The 22,041-nt window shown below is 39.6% G+C and overlaps 1 long non-coding RNA gene across 1 annotated transcript; it reads left to right on the top strand.

Moving 5' to 3' along the window:
- On the top strand, positions 12,788–13,644 carry LOC110255913. Its single transcript, XR_002336871.1, has 2 exons — positions 12,788–13,418; positions 13,510–13,644. It is a non-coding gene; the product is annotated as an uncharacterized LOC110255913 (long non-coding RNA).

Raw genomic sequence — 22,041 nt, 5'->3', positions numbered from 1 at the left:
GCACCTGAGAATATGGAAGTTCCTGGGCTATAGGTCAAATCAGAGCTGCAGCTGGGACCTATGCTACAGCCATGACAAACACTGGATCTGAGCCACATCTGTGACATACGCCACATCTTATGGCAACGCCAGATCCTTAACCCACTGAGCAAGGCTAGGGATCGAACCTGCATCCTCACAGAAACAACATTTTGTCCTGAACCCACTGAGCCACAGTGGGAACTCCTGTGGAGTCCCTTTTATAAGGGCACAAATCCCATTCACGAGGGCTCCACCTTCCTGACCTAATCGACTCCTCAAAACACAACCTATAAACAGCATCACATCGGGGGTTAGGATTTCAGCATCTGAATTCGGGGGTGAGGGACACAAATATTGTCTATAGCATTGTCCAAGTCATCAGCAGCAGATGGGAAATAGCAGAGACTAGTGGAACAAGGTCCCCAGGCTGCTCACTCTTTATAAGAACAAGTGTTTCAAAATTATTGGCTCTGGTAAGGAAGATGCACACCTGCCACGTTTGTCCCACTGAATTTTCACCTCACACTGTAAGGTAGGTGTTTTTTTCCCAAATGGGAAGATGAGGAAAATGAGGCTCAGAGATGCTTACACTATTTTCCCAGGTAGTTTGTTCAGGTCTTTTATTCCGAAGCTCAGTCTTGTCCTCCTCTCAGATGAATGGTTGTGACTGGACGAGCCTCAGCTGGGTCTGGACCTGAAATGGCATCTCTGCCAGTTGTCAGCAGCCACCAGCCAAACCCCTCCAGCTCTCCTCTCTACCCAATCTGTTGGGAAAACTTTGTTTCCAGGGCGTTTGTTCTCTGAAGCATTATTGTGCTTCCTCACACAGCCGCTATTTGTCTGTCAAGGGTTGAAAATAAACAGAATTATTTTCCTTCAAAACCTTCAGCCTTCCCTTCCTTCCTGATAGCTTTCCATCCCTCCCCTTTTATAATGTGACTTGAAATTGCTAGCTTTTACCAAAACTTTTATGCAGGTATGCTACTTGTCCCAGTTCTATTTTATTTTCAAGCTTCATGTCACTAATTGTGAAAAAGCTTTATGTACCACACAATAATTTGTAGGACAATAAAACACTATGGATATATTCTCCCACCTTCTCCACGCCCCAATCCCCTCCTTTCCCTCCCTCTATCTTTCCTCCCTTCCTTCCCTCCTTCCTTCCTTCTTTCCATGACTATATAGACTTGTTTTCCCAGAACAGTCTGGATTTTCAAGTGTAGCTGTGAGTAGCCCTCACTTTGACTATCGGAAATGTCCTGTTTAAAATGATAAATCATATGACCTCTCAACCCATTCAACAAGCACTTACTTGAACATCTAATATACACTTATTATACATGGGCACTGTCCTGAGTGCTGTGGATGAAAAGAGGCAGTTCACAGCCTATAGACAATCAACCAACACCGAGTGTTTCACTGCCTGCCACCCTTCTAAGTGCTAGATTATAATATACAAGAACTGTAGAGGGTTTCTGGAGGCAGATGACATTGGTTTCTGAACCCAGGGCAGTTTAGAACATTGACCAAATTGGCCTCAAAGAATCCTCATCTATCCAAAGGGCATAAGCGTGGGGCTATGAAGAGGACTAAAACAGGTAATGTTCGTAGAACATGCAGCATGGAGCCTGGTACTTTGAGATTTGAAATACTAGCTATTATCAATATTTTATTGTTATTACTATCATTAGTTTTTTATCATTTCCATAATTACACAGGAATTGCATGCTCATTGTAAGAAAATTCAACAATAGAGAAATATAGAATGAAAAATGAAAATCGCCCATCACACTGCCCCCAGTTATAATGCAGAGGCACCATTGTTCACAGTTTGTGGGTCTCCTGCTTCCTGTTCCCCATTAACAGAGCAAATATATGTTTATATGTGTATATATATCGTGTAGATAGATATGAGTGTGTATTATATGTATACAAACACACACACACACACATCTGTATCTGTGTGCATGAGATAGTGAGGGAGATATAAATGTGACAGGATGCTAAACTGGATATTTCCCATTGTTTTGGATTTGCAGCTAATGCATCAAAGCTGAAGATAATAGGTGATAAGTGACCTATATTCTAAAGAGAGGCAGGATACACACTCACACAGGATTTTCCAAAACAGAGCACAATGAGACAAGTGACATCGTCACTGACAGCTTATGGGAAAGCAGCTAGAAATCAACAAGAAATACCATTATTTGAAAGGAATTTGGTGGGTCTTTGGATTTTCGCCTCCAATTCAGATGCATTAAGGGACTCCCTACACAAATGGGGCATGCGACAAGGGAAACAGCGGTGCTATTCCCTTGCTGAAGCCCTGCTGAACTGCATGCTTGGAAAGGGGCCTGACGTGGACAGAGCAGGGTGGGCTGTGTGCCTCCACGAGAGTGCTAGGATGGACACCTGCCGTGGCAAAGGGCATCGACAGGACACAAGGATTATCACAGCCATGAACAAGCAAGACATCTGGCTCTTTCCATTTAAAACCTCCTTTTCCAAGACTTGAAGCCGTCAGCAAGGGTGGGAGGAAAGAAAGAGTAAGAGGATAGACGTTTTCCCCCAACCCAACAGCTGGTCTTCAAACTATCACGCCTTTGCTAAGACGAAGGGGAGGTTTTAAACCGGATGAAACTGAAGCTTTGATTTCATGGGCTACATTTGATGGTACTTTCAAGGGAGCAGAAAAGAGGCTACAGGATCTACCTGTTATAGTATTATACAAGAGGGAAGAGAAAACATGAAAACAAATGCACTGCCGTTTTCTGTTGTTTGCTGAGTGCATTTAATAAACCACTTACACACATACACACAGAAACACACACAAATATACTATTCACAGCTGAATTTTTTTTAGCTGCACCTGCTGCATGTGGAGGTTCCCATGCCAGAGCAATGACCCAAGCCGCTGCAGTAACAATGCCAGATCCTTAACCCACTGAGCCACCAGGGAATTCTATACCAGTAGAATTTTAAAGCAAATGATACTAAAAATTTTTTATAACTTGCTTTTCTCATAATCAATATATATGATAGTAAGTATAGAACTACCTTGTACTTCTTAGTAGATGTGTAGTGTGCTATTTAATGTGTGCACAAAATTTTATTAACCATTCCTTTACACAGGATGCATTTAGTTTCCAATTTTACACGGTAAGAGAAGTAGTGTTTCAGTATATTTCTTTTTACCCGAGTGCCAATACCTCTATAAGAGAGACTCCTGGAAGTGAAATGATAGGCATATTTTAAAGTTTGATAAATATTGCCAAATTGTCCGCCATAATAATTGCATCAATTTATCTTTCCACCAAGAGTATATAAGAGCTCTTATTACTGTCCACCCTTGACAAGAATGTATGTAAAATTTGTTAATGCGAAAGATTTAAAAAACTTTATCTTATTATTTTGTTTTTCAGATTTTTAAAAAAAATGTGGTAGTTGGACATCTTCAAATAGGTTTTTGAAAAAAATTGTAACGTAGATTGACTCTTCACCTTGCTCACTTCTGCATTGGATAGTTTTAATATTTTTCTTGATTTGTGTTAGGGCTGTTTCTGTTTCCCTCTCTTTTTTCTGTCTGTCTCTCTTTATATATATATATATTTGCCATTTCCAGCTTGTTGTTTAGCTCTTTATTATTACCTGTTTAATTTTTAACACTGCTTATGATTTCTTATGCTGAATTCATTTAATAACCCACTCACACACATACAGAAACAGTTTTATTTAATGTAGACAATCCATTATTTGGTTTTTACTTTATGTGTTAACTTAGGAAGGGTTTCTCTACTTTAATATTATGATTCTTTGAATCTTTAGATCTTTTATTCATCTAGCATTCATTTTATATGAAGTAAAATTTCTCCTTTTATATAACATATAGTAAATACACAGTATAACAAACATTTCTAGATTGTTTCTGTTAAATGGGGCCTGCTATTCTTGTCTCAGCCTTACACAGTTTTATTACTAAAACTTTGTTGTGCAAAGACAAATTCCCCCTAATTAAAAAGTTTTTCCCTTGGCAATTCTCTTGCATTTACTCTTCCAGATAAAGTTTAAGGTTTATCCAGTCAAACTCCAACCTTCCATACAAATCCTCTAGTAGGATTTTGACTCTGGCAGTAACAACAAGTCCTCTTATTAAGAAGTACTAGATAAGCTGGACAACTAATATTAAAAAAAAAAAACTATTTGAAAGTATTAGAAGGCTACGAAGATGGCAAGAAATATAGGTATAGATATAGACATTTTGGAAGATTTTATATATATGTATATGTGCCCCTGTGTATAATTTTTTCAAAGGTATTGGAGAGCAGAAAGTACTGGTGGGGGTAAGAAATTAGGGAAGATGAAGTCCGTAGAATTGAGCCCAAATGGTGTTAATCAGTGGCTGAGAGGCTGTAAAGCCAATGAAAGTATTCTTTTGATTCATAGGAAGGAGACACTGCCAAAAATTGAGTGCAGAGCTAGATTGAGTGCAGAGATAGATCTTAGTAAACACATATCTAAGGCTTCCAATTGGAATCCCTGAAGGGCTGTACTTTGGGAGTAGATGAAGCCAGAAATAGACTAACTTCACCGCTTACAAAGACTGAAGCCTGGCTAAAAGGGATTAAGGTGATCGAAGTGTCTAAAACTACAACAGTTGTCAGAGCAAAATCAGATCTTTTCTGAGGGAGATAACCTCTTTCATAGCCTTGAATTATCTTTGCAATTTTTCATACGCAACATTTAGAATTTGACAAAACAATAAAGAGATAATAATGAACAAAAAAATCAGATAAAAACCCCAGAAAACCCTCAGATGATCTAGATGTTGGAGTTATCAGGTGTGGACTTAAACTCTGGTTAACATCAAGAAATTGGGTGACAAAATGGGGAATTTCAGCAGAGAACAAGAGACTATGAGAAAGAAGTAAATAAAAATTGTGGAAATAAATAATATAGTAATTGAAATTGAGAGTGAAGTGGTTTAACATCACATTAACCATAACTAACGAGAGAATTAGTTAACTGGACTATAGTTCAGAAGAACATATCTATAACAATACAAGGAGAGAATAATCTTAAAAATCAGAAGATAGACATGGTGAAAAGATCTACCATACATGTGGCTGGAGCCCTAGAAATAAAGGGAATAGAAAAATGGGGCAGAGCATATTTGAAGAGACTGGTTGAGATTTTCCAAAAATCATAAAAAAATTACATTTTCAAGAAGTGCTATTAAACTCCAATTGTATCAAGGAATAAAGGGAACCACAATATGCATAACATAGTAAAACTGGTAAAAAAAAAAAGTGGACAAACAGAATATATTAAAACTGTTTGACAAAAATTGTTTTTTCATATTGTGCTAAAATGTATCTGCCTATAATTTTCACCAGTTTTAGTTTTACACATGAGAATTTCAAAGAATTTGGAGTTTCAGGAATTTTAGAGTGAATTTTCCTCTTACGTCTTTGTGAAGGATAATTCTCAACAGCTTCTAGAGTTTGGGCAACAGTTTTCAAGCTTACCTAACATCCACTACCATCCATCCTTTCTGCAAACACTGAGCATCAATTATCTACCTATCACATTCCTGCATGGAGATGAATGCAATGATAACCAAGACCTGCTCATTCTGGATGAGAAGCTCATCACAGAGAGGGTAGAAGAGACAGTAGATGGCAACTGCAATGCTGTGTAATCGTTTCAATTATAGGTGTAGTACGAGATGCTTAGAGAGTATAGAGCAGGTGCAGCTATTCAACATTATGGAGAGAGGACAGATCTCCTAAAGGAACTTATACTTGAGATAGGTATAGCTATATTATTTTTCTTTTTGGATGGAAAATCAAAAGACGTGTTCCAGATGTAGAGAACCATACATGCAAAAGCATAAAGAAGGGTCTGGTCTTTCTGCCTTATTCTCAAATCTAGTAGAGGAGTTCCTTCCCTCAGCTAGGGAATATAATTTCCGGCAACTCCAGAATGGCCTTGTTCCATTTTAGCCAACTCACTGGGAAGAAGCTTTTACCTATAGTCCATTTATCATTTTCCAGTGATGGGGCGTTAGTTGAACATGCTTGGCCTTTGTGCCCAACCCCTTTGTGTCAGGACCACTTAGTTTGATGCAGCACCAGGACTGGACAGCCTCGAAGTTTGTAGGATGTACCCACCCCTTGGAATAAGAGGGATTAAGATTAGAGAAGGATCAATAGTTTCCATCTCCAGTGGAATCATGTGGAGGAGGGGGGGAGGATCCCAAGGATAAGACATTGGTCAGAAATAAGCAATGTTTGTTATACTCTCTCAGCTTAAATGGCAAAAGCTATCTGCAGTTCCATTCTCCAGAGTTTTTCTGTGTCTTCATGGATAGAGCATGGAATGTGGAGTCTGAACTTCTGGCCACGTGCCACACTTATCACCATGAACAAGTCTTTAAACTTCAACTTCTGTATTTATTTATTTATTTTGGCCATGCCCACAGCATGTGGAAGTTCCTGCGTCATGGATTCAACCAAACCACAGCAGTGACAACACCGAATCCTTAACCACAAGGCCATTGGGAACTCCCTGTGTTTCTAAAAATATGTGCAATATCAGACTGGCTAGATTCTTGACAAATTTAAAATCATATCATCCATATAAAAGCACCTATAACAAGTTCTCATACTCGATACCTATTTAGATTTCCTTTGCTTTTTCCTAGGAGTCTCAGAAATCTAATTCATTGAGGTGAGAATTATATGTGTACACACACACACACACACACACACACACACACACACACACACACACATCAAGTATTCCCAAGATCAAAGGACCTAGATCTTGGAACTGTGGAAGGGAAAATGTGGAAAGGGCTGAGTTAGTGGGAGAGGAGCAGATATGGGAGTCATGGTGGAGTGTCTTAACTTTTGAGCTGACTGTCACCCTTTGTGTGTGTGTGTGTGTGTTCATATCCATCTCTTGATTATATTGAGCAAGTTAAATATGAACTATTGACACTAATACTGAAGAATAAAGAATAAGAGAAAAAAATCTTGAGTTGACCATATAAATATAATTCTACCCTTCAAATGAGTTGTTTACCACTTATGCTAACTACTCAGCAGCATAATAACTCTGAATAGTATGAAACATGCTTCAGATTAAATTTGGTGCAAGTTTCATTTGGTGACAATGGTCAACTGTGTATATGCATCCTCAGGCTTGCAGCTGGCTCCTTGCTCACAATTTTGAAAGAGAAAGAAAACTGCTGAGGAAGCAAATCCAGATAGAGCAGACCTCTTAGTGTTTCTTATCTTGCTCTCCCCTGTCTTTGCTGTGAACGTTTCCTTCACTATGACCTTAGCAGTTACAGCTTGATTAGACTTCTTCTTCCCCAGAATATGTTCAAATTTCCTCAGCATGCTGAGAAGGGAATTGGAAGTTGATGGGAATGAGAAATGCTATACTTAGAAGCATCTTAATATCGAAAAAGAAATTGGATCTTTAAATTTATTTTCATTAATAACACAAGACACTGGCATCCTGGAACATACGCCCCTTTCCTCCCTCCTCCTCTGCTCTGCCTTCCTATCACCTCGTCTTCCCCTTTCCCCTCCCTCTTTTACCATCCTTACCCTTCCTTAATTTTGATCTTCATTGTTTGAAGAAAACATCATAATAATAAAAATAATTTTGAGATGAACATTTATTATTTAAATAAAAACATTATAATCATTATGTTAAAAAAATTAAAGCTTAACCGACTTTAAAAATTGCTCTTGTAATTACTGCTTTACACACCAGTGTGACTGTGGAGGGGAGGCTTATTTCTGCAGCCACAGCTTATGCGCTGCCATGGAAACATCTGGACTACAGCATTCACAGTGAAGCTTGTCATCAAAATCAGCTTTGGCATGGAAAAGTTACAGTAAATGCAACAATTTCCACTGTGGGATACTTCCATTAAGCAAAGCATGTATACACATGTCTCCAGAGAGGAAAAAAAACAAAAAAAAAGGATGAGTCCCTCCCTGTGACCATCCTTAATATGGACAGCAGTGGACTCCTCGCTGGCTTAGAGAGAGCCTGACCTGTTTACTCCATCTCTTCCATTGTCTGTTTTTCATGGATTTGTTTTGTTTTTAACATATGAGCTATGTTTGTTAATTGTTAAAAATGCATCCTGAAATTCTTCCTAGAAAACGAATTTTCTCCAGCAAGTTAACTTAGACTTAATTTAGCTGTACATTCAATCAAATTTGAAATCAAACTATAGTTTTCCTTCAGGGTAGATTCCTCCAAAAATCGTCTCCAGACTTTGGCAGGAGTAACTTGACTGCAAGACAGAGAGACTAATGAGGCAGGGATTGGGTAGGGAGGAAAGACCAGTAAATTAAGAACCCATCAACTTGGCCTTGAGTCCTAGTTCTGTCCCTTACTAATTTGTGATCTTTGGCAACTAAGAAGATACAGAAACTCTGAACTTAGTTTTTTTCCCCCTATCATATAGGGAAGATAATAATGGTAACAGCACAAGGAAGCTTTGTGGATTATAATGTGTCATATAAATGTCAGTTATTATTATGGGATTTAAGTCCCTTTGAAAATGTTTACTTCCTCATTACAGAGAAAGGGACTTACTAAGGAAGTTTCATTATTAGTTTCTATTAGTTTCATTATTATTAGTTTCTAATGGTTTCACTATTAGTTTCATTAGCTGTGACAGTGGAAAGACACATGTCTGTTCTATTGAAAAGCATACTTTTGTTAAATTATTAATTAAAATATTAATCTGAATCCATGCATTCATTCATTTATTTTTATAGATATCTGAAATTAATTGAGATGCGAGTAAGTAAAAGGCATGGTACTAGGCAGTGGAGATACTATAATGAACAAGAATAATTTAAGCTCTGTCTTTCTAGTGACTTCCTTCTACTGGGAGATAAAAGCAAAAAAAGTGTACACACGAACAAATTAATTACAAACTGTAATTAAGAGGTACAAGAAACAAAGAAGGAAATTAGAAAGAATTTACAGCAAAAGGAAGGTAGGGCCAGGTGGATATGATCATAAAGGACTATCAGAGGACGTAAAGCTCTAAAAGACAGAGAGGAAGGAAAAGTATTCAGGAGAAGCAGTGTGTACAAAGGCCCTGGGGAAGAGAAGATGTTGGCTTACTAGAGACAGAACAGAATTTTGACCAGTGTGTCTTGGGCATATGGGCCAAGCAGAGAGGGGCATAGTTGAGAGTAGAGACACAGCTAAAGGCCAGATCATACTGGGCCTTGGTAATTTTATTCTATGTGAAGTGGAAAATCATTGAAAAATTTTAAGCAATGGAGCAACACAGTTTCTTGGGCTATTCTATTGTTGAGTCTTTTTGAGTTAGAATTCTAGTTATTTTGATGAGTACCTTAGCATACTCGAACATACAAGTACAAAATAAACTCTGGTTACCACCATTAAAGGAAATCTGAGGATTAAGCTGAGTCCCCCTTTCCTATCAAATTAGAAATTTAACCTGAAAACAAGAGATGGTTTGATTAGTGGAAACATCCTCCATTTGTAGTGATGAAAAACATCTTATGTTGATAGTCCTTAGAAACTGAGGTACAGGGAGAAACAGACTGAGGATTTTCATCAGGGAGGCATGCATATAATGAACTGAAATTCTTTGAACTTAACTGATTTTAGGGGGAAAAAAAACCCAAAACATTGTTAAAAGATTTTATTAGTTTCCAATAGGGCTTTCTTTTTCCTAAGGAGATATTCAAAAATTCACAAAGTACTGTTTTCAGCAAGAATATGAATAAAACTTTCTGTTCTGTTGTGCTTTCTGCTTTAAAATTTTTGTTCTGGGTAGAATCCTGTCAACTGAGCAAGAAATGCTAATTGGACATTTGATTCATCTGGACAGCTGTGAATGGAATTTTTGCTAACCAGCAGCAGATGTAGACCTAAAACAGCATGGCAAATGGCCATTGGCATAGATGTGATGTTAGCTGGCTGTGCCCATGCTCCGATCCACAAAGATCTCAAAGTCTTTGTTTTTTTCCTTGAAAGATTTTTATTACATATTTCTGTAAATTAATCTTAGTAATTGTAAGAGGCCAACCCAATTCATTGGCATGGAAAGGGAGACTCTGTCATAGCATTTATAGCACTCCAAAGAGTGAATCAGCGGAGTTTGATGGGAAATACTTGCTTTCCAGTTGCAAATGTGGAACAGATGCTGGCATTATTAACAGAACATTGCCTACTTGCAGTTCATGTCCTGTATGGAGTTGTATGCCACTTGGTCTCCAAGTAATACTCTTTAGTTTATTAAAGGAATAAATGTGCCTTTGGAAAAAGAAAGAATTCAATACATTCCGAAGAGGATAATGATCTTTCTTTTTGCTTTTAAGTTGGATAAATTGGTGAATTGATGTTCTATCAGAGGCTGGTTCATTTAAAGCACTTACTTTACCCAGAATAAACCTTGGAAATCACCTGTGAAATTTACAATAAACAAATAAGCAAACAAAATGGATTCTATCTCTAGAGGTTTTTTGTTTTTTTTTTTCCAAAATACTTCTTGGATAATTTTGATGTGTATACTCTCCTAGTTGAGAATCTCTCACCAAAATAACCCTTAAAAAGTAGTTTAAAAGCTCTATTATTAGCTCGATGCAGTATCCATGAATAGTCACACCATACATGCATGGGTATAGTTCCCATGCTGAAGAAAGAAGTGGGAGGAAATCAAAGGGTTTGGCATTCCCAAATCTGGCTGGTTGGTCCTCCCTGCAGTGTTCTTTACTGTTGCAGCCTGAATTTCTAACGGAAATTAGGTCATTTTTTCCACAGCAGATTCCCTGGTCCAAGGGATGGGTTAGATTCCCAATGTGTCAAGCAGTGCCCTATTCTCCCTCTCATTCCATGTGAAGTAGCAAATTTTCCATTGGTCACTTTCATTTGAGGGGAAACATATTTTCCTATTGATACTTAGATCTTTGGAGTGTCTTCCTTTATGCAGAGTTGCTCAAGTTCTCCACCTTGTCTATATATTAGAATTACCTGGGAATTTAGTGTTTTGTTTTGTTTTAGGTCATACCTACCCTCTCCACCACCCAAGAGATTCTGATTTAATTGGTTGGCTCTAAGGTGTCTGTTTTAATGTTTTAATAGCTTTCCAGGTGATTTTAATATGCAGACTTAAGATGTCCATAGCCTCCCACTGTGCATCTAAGGATCTGGCTTATTATATTAAGAATGATCTATAAAGATATTTGTTGCTAGATATTTTACAAATATGCTGAAATATATGCATATTCTTCATCATAACTTTATTACCACTTGGCTATTTACATGTCTATCTGCAGATCCAACCAATTTGTCCAAACCTGTGGGTTTAGCCCTCAAGCCTCAGAGGATTGTCATCAAGTCTATTTTAGCACCAGACAGGACTATTCTTAGAGCATCCTTTATTCATTCATCAAACAATTATTATTTTTGTTGTTGTTGTTGTTGTTGTTATTGTTGCTATTTCTTGGGCCGCTCCCGCGGCATATGGAGGTTCCCAGGCTAGGGGTTGAATCGGAGCTGTAGCCACCGGCCTACGCCAGAGCCACAGCAACGCGGGATCCGAGCCGCATCTGCAACCTACACCACAGCTCACGGCAACGCCGGATCGTTAACCCACTGAGCAAGGGCAGGGACCGAACCCGCAACCTCATGGTTCCTAGTCGGATTCGTTAACCACTGCGCCACGACGGGAACTCCATCAAACAATTACTGAGTACCTCATATTTGCCAGAAATGGAGATAGATCCTGAGGAGATATACTGATCTAAGAAGCTCACAGTTTATTTGGGAGAAACATATGTGCAAACAAATATAATGTCATAAAAATTCTATGTAGGAGCAATGGACACAAGGAAAATTAAGATTTAACTAGGGATAAAAAAAAAATTCTACTATTTATAAATAGTTTTAAGTGCTGGTATGATGGTTTGTTCGTATTGCCCCAACTGCTCATTTCGTCATTGGGACTAATCTAAGAGCCAGCCCGCTGGGTTCTGACCCCAGGTCAGCCACTCCTCAATGTTGTGACTTGAGGCAAGTTGTATAACCTCCCTATGCCTCACTCATCATCAGTGTCTGCTTCACAGGGTTGTTGTCAGTGTTGGTCCAACATGGGCCTGTATGTCAGTGTTCAGAAGAACACTGTGGAGAGGGGTGTGTCACAGTCCTTATTGGACTCTACAACAACTGTGTCATTTGATGTTGGTGATGATTAAATTCCATATGCATTAAAGCACATAGCATAGCATCTTATCACCCACAGTCCAGGATTCATGCTGGTCTCTTGGATTGAAACACCTTCCCTGGAATTCTCTGATGGTTCAGTGGGTTAAGGATCTGGCGTTGTCATTGCTGTGGCTCTAATTACTGTTGTGGCACAGGTTTGATCCCTGGCCTGGGAACTTCTACATACTGTGGGTGCAGCCACAAAAAAAAAAAGTTAAGAAAAAAAAAAAAAGAACCATCTTCTTCAAACTATATCCCACTACCTTTAAATAACCTGCTCCTAACACCAGCTTCCATGAAGCTTTCATGAGTGTTCCAGGCTAAATTCATATTTCTTATATCTGAGTGCCTGTTGGTCCTCAAATTTTTCCGCAATATTTTATGCCTATGTATATTGGTTCAATACCTGGTGTTTGCAGTCAGATAGATCTGACTGCAGGTGTGAAATTGGGCTCTACCCATTATTATCTCAGTGTGTTAACTTCTCTTGGTGTCAGTTTCCTCATGAGAGAGGCTCTTCTGTGACTGTGACAGAAGACACAAAATCAGGGGTCACACTGTTTGGGTTTGAATCCTGGCTTTAGTGCACACTAGCTGCATCCCCTGGAAAGTTAGTTAACCTCACGAAGCCCGAGTACCTTTATCTGTAAAATGGGCATGCTATTATTAGTAGATACTTCAGAGAGTGATTGTGAAGATTAAATGAAGTAATCCGTATACAGGTTAGCAAATTCCTAGAAATAGGATTAATAGAGTGGGAGCCAATCACTCTTAGGAAGACTGATTCTTCTCCTCTTGGAGAAGGAAAACTTCCATGGTTTCCAGGAAAGAGTGATTCCTTCCTTCCATGCAGAAGGAGCTCAATCGGTGTAAAAGTCCTGGTATCTTTCCTCCCTTTTACTTGTTGCACCTTTAAGGGGCAAGTAGGGTGGAGTAACCGACTTGACGGTAAATTCAGGAAGAACAAACTGACCCTGCTTGGTTCAGTACCTCCCTTTCTTCCTCTTGAGCGTGAATTGCCTGCATGAAGTATGTTTACTTCTCTGTGGCTCCATGCTGTACATTTTACAGGAGAGTGCCTCTCCATTCGGAGATCTGCTATGATTCAGGATATCTGTGTGAGTTTATTTACTTCTGGGGAACAGTAGTGGGAAATCCATTCGTAAAGATGATATGTTGGTACCTTTGTCTTTTTCTCAATTATTTCAGAACTCAGAGAGAGAGAGAGAAATTCCTTATTGGACTCAACAACAACTGTGTCTTTTGATGCTGGTGATGATTAAATTCCATGTGTATGAAAACACATAGCATAGCATTTGGTCAAATATAGATGTTTATAAATCAGAATTCTTTAGGTTTTTTTGTTTGTGTTTGTGTGTGTGTGTGTGTGTGTGTGTGTGTGTGTGTGTGTGTGTTTTGGCTACACCCATGGCGTGCAGAATTTCCCAGGCCAAAGATTGAACCTGCTCCATAGCAGTGACCTGAACTGCTATAGTGACAATGGCAGATTCTTAACCCAGTGCACTACAAGGGAACTCCCAAGAATTCTTTGGCCAACTTACACAGAACAGGAATCTATCAGAAAGCCATTGGATGACTCACATAATAATAGAAAAAGAACGAGACTCAGGACAGGAAACAAAAAAGCTCTGGAAAGAACTGAGGGAGAATTTCTGGGGCACTGCTGTCCGGGTGTCAGCTCCAACTACTTTCAGTCTTCCTGTCACTGTGCTCAAAATTCAAATTCTAGAAGAAGAGTCTTTGATTCACTTGGCTTAGGTCACGTGGTCACCACTTACCAGGGGAAGGCAAACCATTGTCAATTTAAAAAAAAAGCAGAACTTGAAAGTTGAGAGTAAGTTTTATTTGGGGGAAGATTAGAACTTAAGACCAGGACAAAGCATCCCAGGTAGCCCTGAGAAACCATTTCAAGAAGGTGAGGGGGGAGCTAGGATATATTAGAATTTTTGCAACAAAGGGCAGGTAGCAGGAAGAAAGGAACTCTGGGCTCACTGAAATCATTCTTTGATATGCACCTCCACTATCAAGGCCAGTATCCTGAGTTTTCACAGCCTACAGGATGACCAACACTCACCCTTGGAGGCAGCTACATTTGAAAATGACCATGACATCTTTTGTTTTGTCCACTTAACTACAGTGCCTGGGTGGCAATATTTCAGATATTGCCCAAAGAGGGAAGGGGGAATATCAGGATATATGTGACAAAGGTGAAAGGGGAGGTGCCTGCAACTATACACACATTTCACAGAAGTTTGCTGCTGGTCTCCTGAACGTTACTACTAGTCACAGACATCAGTCATTATGAAGGATTTTAGCATTTTTCTAGATATGAGGAGATGCAATTGGGTACATAAAACCCCCTAAAAATATCTTATACCTGAAGACCTGATTTTCTGTTTTCCCAGAGCCCAGAGTGCCTCACTCCTGATCTCTGCTCAGGGGGTGCTGAGGGTTGGCAGCTGCAGTGGCTCATGATTTAATCCATGTAGAGCTGATGGCAAGTACCAAATGCCAGTTCATATCATCCTGACTGGGAGCCTCATCAGAGAGTAACTACAGAGGAAATGTGGTCCCTACCCGCTTTATCGCAAAATGAGGAATGAATGCCGGCTCACAAAGTCAAACAAATACACTAATAACTAACCTCTCTCATTGATAAAAATGCGTAATCATTCTCATTATCAATTCGCCAACTAGATTTAAAGCATCCTAGAGGGAAATAACTGTCTTACACTTTTTTTTTCCATACTTCATAGCACATTTTGACTTACACTGAATATCCCCTTCTCTTATTACTTGATACCATGCTTTTCTTGTCCCATCTTTTCTTTCTTTCTTTTTTTTTGTCTTTTGTCTTTTTAGGGCCCCACCCATGGCATACGGAGTTTTCCAGGCTAGGGTCAAATCGGACCTGGAGCTGATGGCCTATGCCGCAGCCGCAGCGATGCAGGATCCAAGCCACATCTGTAACCTACACCATAGCTCAAGGCAATGCCGGATCCTTAACCCACTGAGCCAGCAGGGATCAAACCCATGTCCTCATGGATACAAGTTGGATTCGTTAACCACTGAGCCATGACAGGAACTCCTCTTGTCCCATCTTGTGTCTCACTTCTAGAGAGTGCTTCCTGAGTATACTGGAGCAGTTGGTGAGCAGATATTGATTGATTAATTATGAAGATGAATTGTCATTGCCTATTGAATTGGAAGGCATCATGGTGAGTTGGCCTTTGTTCTGAAGGCAGGACACAAGGGAGAGTGCAAAATGTGAGCCATTACTTGTCGCTGTAATTCAAGAACTTGGACTGATAGTCAAGCATAAGAGAGGGGGAAACACACTTGGCATTAGAGACTGAGAGAGATGCAGCAAGAGACCAGAAGAGACAAAGACAAGGGTGAGAAGTGAGATAGATGAATTATAACAGAAGCCTTTCATGTCCCACAAACATCAACGGGACCAGATATTGCTTAGGTAAAAGTCGAGGGACTGCTACTTGGCATTTTGAAAAAGTAGGAAGGATCACCCACTGCCATAACCATTCAAAATAATTTCTTCTGGGAAACACAGCTATGATTATCTTTTCTTGTAATGCCCTTTCTCCAGCAGCAGTAGCAGCGTCATGAAGCCAGGTGGAAATGCAGAATCTTGGGCCTCACCCCACACTTAGGACTCCAATTCTTCAATTTTATTCCCAGGTAGCTCAGGAAGAGAACTGCCTAGGTTGAGAAGTGCCTGGGGGTGGGGGTGGGGGAGAGCGGGTATTCAAAAATAACTAGAGGGAAAATCAGAAGACTTGGGTTCTAATATTCCCTTCTCTCCTCTCCAGCATGTGACTCCTGAAATGGCTTATTCCCACAGAGTCTCTGATTTGCCCTTCTGTAGAGTGGGGATGATATATTCACACTCCTTGTTTTCAGGACTTATTTGGCAGAACCAATAATTTGAATGTAAGGGTATTTTGAAAACTGAAAAGGGCCCTGGAAGAGGAAGTCTTCACTTAGTACCCAAGGCTGGGGAGGAAACCCTGACCCTTCCCCTGGCTGTCACTTGCAAGTTGAACTTGACTACTGTAGCCTCTCTTTCTAGCCCCGAGTAAATTTGCCCCATGTGAAGAAGATGTGAACAAGTCAGCAGATGATGCATTTATTCTTGTGCACATTACTTTCTTTATCAACTCTATTTATTTTCTGAGGGCATCACTGTATTACATTAATGCCTCAAGTTGTTAACAATACCAGCTGGCACTGCAGGCATCACTTATCCTCATGGTGTAAAAACTCAGGGAGTAGACTGGAAATTGCCGTCCAAAGCCCACTGCTGGATCTCCTCCTTGGTGTGCTTTTTTCCAAAGTCTTTTATTCATGATATCGTTTGGCATCTCTGCAATGTATTTATTTTTCCTCTGATGGATTTTGAGGTTTGAGGGGAAAAGAGACTGTTCATGGGTTCTTTTATTTCTGTCTCTTCAGGGCTTAGCTCATAGTAGGAATGCAAGAAATATCTGTGTGATGTGAAGGGTGGCAGAACATACAAGGTCTACCAATTTGTCCTTATTTATTTATTTAACCTCAGGATCAGTGGGACTTTCAGATAAGCTATCTTTGACAGCCAAGACCAGACCCTGTGCTCCCCAGCACCCTTTCAAAATGCTCATCACAATGTACCTCTTGAATGTATGTATTTCCTGATAGCTTGAGAGATCTCTGACAGCAGTGTTTGTCTCTCTTATTCTTCCCTATATCTTCAGGGCTCAGAACGATGTCTGTCCCTTAGTAGATATTCAACAAATATCTGTAGGTTTAAAGTGAGTGATTTGATACAGATTCCATTTTTTAAGGATTTCTACTTTTGATGCTTCTTTCCACAACCAGTTTATTTCGACAGTAAACATCTCCAGTTGGAAATCTGGGCAATGTCTTCCCAGTTTGGGAAGGTTTCCTATTGCTGCTTTTTCTCTTTAGGGGCCAACTAACTACCTGGAGAGCAGGAAAGTAATATTTATTGAACGCTATTTTCAACTATATAATAATAAGTGTTATTACCTCTACTTTTCTACTGAGAAAAATAGTGCTCAGAAAGTTAAGTGGCATAACCAAGGTCATTGCTCTACAAGAGGCAGGATTTCAACCCGGGTCTAACTGAATTTACAGTCATGCTCTCGCTGAATCACATTGCCTGTGTAGACTTGCTTCAAGGCAGCAACTTTGTCTGTACAGGGGTCACAGAACTAATCAATGTTTGAGAAGAGGGATATTAGGAATTTAATTCCTTATATAGATGTATTTTCAACAAGGACCACTTCATATCTCAGCCTTCACTCTTTCACATTAAACAGTCTCCTTTCAGCTGGGGCCTGTAACTTGACTGTGGCCTCATTCCATCTTTCTCAGATCTAGGGAAGTGATGGTTTCTCATAGATTCTTATTGGTGATCTTTTCATCCTGTGATGGAAACTGGGTCAAGGTTCAAAGTAAGCTCTGATGCAAATGTATTTGCATTTTTAAGAAGTACATCTTTCTCTCTCCCAGATAAGTGGTCTGTCCTTGGCTTCTACTTACTCAGAGCCTATTCAAGTCACATAGTTCATAAAATCTAAAGAGGAAAAATGACCATCAGTATAATTATTGTTTCACAGTAGACCCACTGTTTGTTTGTTTGTTTTTTTAAGTATAGTTGACTTACAATGTTGTGTTAATTTGTGCTGGGCAGCAAAATGATTCAGTTATACACACACACACACACATATTCTTTTTAAAAAATATACACTTTCCATTATAGTTTATCATAGGACATTGAATATAGCTCTATGAGCACTGTCATATTCTTAGCATACATTCACATCATATTCTCATAATACACATTCTTATAATTCTTGTTTAATCTCTTATTTAATGTTTTAATTGATTTTTTGAAGCATTCTTTCAACATTCATTCCCCACATACAGTTGGCCCTTGAACAACGAGGGTTTGAACTGCACAGGTCCACTTATTTGAGGATTTTTTTCAGCAGAAGATACTACAGTACAGCCACCTGCAGGTGGATGATTCCTTGGATGTGCAATCAGATACAGAGAATTGACAATGAAGTTATATGTGGATTTTTGACTGCATGGAGGGTTGGTGCCCCTAACCTGCCCCTTGGGTCAACTGTACAGTAGTCCCTTGATATCCATAAGTCCATTGATATTTGTTCCAAGACACTGATGTGGGTGCCAAAATCCATGCAAGTCCTTATGTAAAATTCAGAGTGTTCGCATATGAACTACAAAGCCTCGCATATACCCTAAACCATTTCCAGATTACTCATAGTACCTAATACAATGTGAATGCTTTGTAAATAGTTAATGACGTGGGGTAAATTAAAGTTTTGCTTTTGGGAGCTTTCTAGAACTTTTTTCCCCCTAATTTCTTTTGACACTTGGTTGAATTGAATCACTTGGTTGGTTGAATCATGGATGTCGACCCAACAGATATAGAGGGCCTTTGTGCATATTGGATGTCTACTGTACATCAGGTGTTTTGCTAGGTACTGAGAATGCCAAAGGGATCCATCCTGGGCCCTGGCCTCAAAGATGATTCATTCCTACAAAAAGTGCCCCTGTGTACCTCACAGCCTTGAAAAAGGCTTTCTAAAGGGAGGGGACCTAATGGCGACTGGATAGAGGAAAAGAATAACTATTTCTGGAGCAACTGGGTGGTAGCTGAGAAAAGGACATGGTATAAGGACAAATAAAGGAACAGCCAATTTTTTGTTGTCTTTTTAGGGCCACACCCATGGTGTATGGAAGTTCCCAGGCTAGGGGTCAAATCAGAGCTGCAGCTGCCAGTCTATGCCACAGCCACAGCAATGCAGGATCCCAGCTGCGCCTACGACCTACACCACAGCTTACAGCAATGACGATCCTTAACCCACTGAGGGATTCTGGGGATCAAATGCACATCCTCATGGATACTAGCTGGGTTTATTAACTACTGAACCACAACAGGAACTCCCAAGAACAACCAATTCTTTGGTCTTCCCAGGTACTATTGTTTAATACATTAAAGAACCCCCCCAAAAAAATAAAAGAAAGAAAGAAAGAGGAAAGAAAGAAAGAAAGAAAGAAAGAAAGAAAGAAAGAAAGAAAGAAAGAGGAAAGAAAGAAAGAAAGAAAGAAAGAGAAAGAAAGAAAGAAAGAAAGAAAGAAAGAAAGAAAGAAAGAAAGAAAGAAAGAAAGAAAGAAAGAAAAAGAAAGAAAAGGGTTTTTTTAAAGAAAAAAGGAGCTGCTGAAAATATTCAAGGTCATAGTTTTGCTCGGAGAACATTCTAATAATTTTTTCCTGTCCTTGTGTTGTCCTTTTGGTGAAAAAGACCTCTGAATTTCAATTGCCAGGAAAGAGCCATCAGGCTGAGCAAATAGAGAAGTCCCTTCATGGGGTCCTTTAAAATCAGGAGTGGCTGCAGTGCTCTTGACTGAGACAAATGGGACAATCTGGTCACCAAGAATAAAGTGGCAATTGTGATAAAGGGCCTCTTTTGTTAATGGCAGTGCCCTCTCCAACCAAGCCACAGGATGCTCTAGAATGATGTGTGTGTTTTCCAGGCCCCATACATTTTTTTTTCCTTGGGAAAGAGAAGTAATTTCATACAGCTGAAGGGATTTGAGTCAAAGTTACATTGAGCACTCAGTTTAGACTTGATGGATAGTTGAGTTTAAATCCTGGCTCACCATACCCCTCATTAATCATATCATACAACCGAGAAAGCATCTACTCTAAACTCCTCCATTTAGATGAGGAAAATACAACCCAGAGAGGTCATACAATTTTCCCAAAGTCACACAGTTAATTAGTGCCAGGTCTGTATTAACCCAGTGCTGACCTTATAATAACATCATGTAAACTGAAGTTTGGCACTTGCCATTGGCCTCTACATGGAGTAAAACATGAGCAGCTGCCGACCTGCAGCACCCCATGAGTGGAGCTCAGGGTGGAGACCAGGAGTGAGGCACTCTGTGCTCTGGGAACACTGGAAGAACAGGTCTTCAGATAGATATTTTTAGGAGAAGATTTTATAAGCCCAATTCTTGCATCTCCTCATATCTAGAAAAACACTAAAATCCCTCAATGATGACTAATCTCTGTGACTAGTAGTAACCTTCATGAAACCAGCAGAAAACTTCCGTAAAATGTGTGCATGGATGCATGCACCTCCCCCTTCACCTTTATGACTTATATCTTGATATCCCCCCTTTCCTCTGAAATACTACCTCTGAAGTTCTGTTGAATGGTTACCTTTGTGATTTCTTTGTTCCTTATGATTTGATAAATGCACTCTATTTTGAGTCTCTTGAGTCTTTGGGCTGCAGTTAGTGGACAAAACAAAAGATGTCATCTGTAAGACCAGCACTCCCAAAGGTGGGCCAGTGGCCCTGAGGGAACTCAGGAAAGCCTATCAAAGGAATGATTCCAGTAAGCTCAGAACTTTTCATTTTCCTAGAAACTGGTTTTCTGTAAATCTTCTTCTGTAAACCTGGTTATCTGTAAATCTTTTGTTCCTACTACCTCCCCTCTGGTGCAAAAACTCATAGATCCTAGTTTCCCCTCACCTCTCAGAATGGTTTCTCAGGGCTACCTGAGATGCTGTCTCCTGGGCTTAAGTCCTAATTTCACCCCAAATAAAATCTAACTCTCAACTTTCAGGTTGTATTTTTTTTTAGTCAAAAATCAGTTACATAGTTATTTTATCAAATATTATTTGCTGATATAATGTTACCAAATTCAAGGTCAGCTTCTCAATGTTCAAGAGCCAATACTTGAGAGAGGAGTGTTGGTTGGAAAGGAAAAATGGGGGAAACTGAAAGGAAGGTAGACTTGTGTCCAATAAACAGTTCCAAAGATTCTGCTCAACCATGAAAATTTTTCAGAGGAGAATCATTGGGGAGTGGGGGTGTCGTCTTTGCTATCTTTGACTTTGTGCAGACTTTCTTCTGACTGGTTGGTGGTGAGGTAACAGGGCAGTGCTCCAAGAATATTGTGCTCAGCCTAAAGTACCATCTTCCACTCAAGTGAGGGCCTTAGTTATTCCAAAAGAACTCAAAGATATTATTTTGTTGTTGTTATTTTCGGCTGCAACTGCAGTTTGTGGAAATTCCTGGGCCAGAGATTGAACCCATACCACAGTGGTAACCCAGAGCCACAACAGTGACAATGCTGGGTTTTTAACCTGATGTGCCACCAGGGAACTCCAAAGATATTATTAGGTACCAAAGATGTTATTAGGTATATTCTCTGATGAGGACCCAGGATCCTGCCCCAACAGTCCACTGTTGTTTCTTGACTCCACCTCCTTTGTTCTTTCCTCCTCTCCCTGATAATCAACTAGTTATTGATTGTGATAAAGGGCAATTCTGCCCTTCAGAGCTCCGGGAAGGTCAAAGAGGCTGAATGAAGCCTATTTCTTCAAACATGAGACTGGAGGACACAGAAAGCATTTGTACCCTGGAGGGATCCACAGGGTCCTGTGTTGTTTCAATGATGTGCTAAACACTTTGTTAGGATGATTGTTGTCATGGATTTTTTTTTTTAATTTATTGGAATATAGTTGACTCACAAAGATGAGTTAATTTAGGCACATGGCAAAGTAAATCAGCTATAATATACATATATACATTCCTTTTCCCAAATAAGCTACCATACAGTACTGACTAAATTCCCCTGTGTTATACAGGAAGTCCCCA

The sequence above is a fragment of the Sus scrofa genome, chromosome 12, assembly GCF_000003025.6.
Source record: "Sus scrofa isolate TJ Tabasco breed Duroc chromosome 12, Sscrofa11.1, whole genome shotgun sequence".
In the NCBI taxonomy this organism is placed as follows: domain Eukaryota; kingdom Metazoa; phylum Chordata; class Mammalia; order Artiodactyla; family Suidae; genus Sus; species Sus scrofa.
Note: the sequence above shows the minus strand (reverse complement) of the source record. Positions and strands in the feature narration are given on the sequence as shown.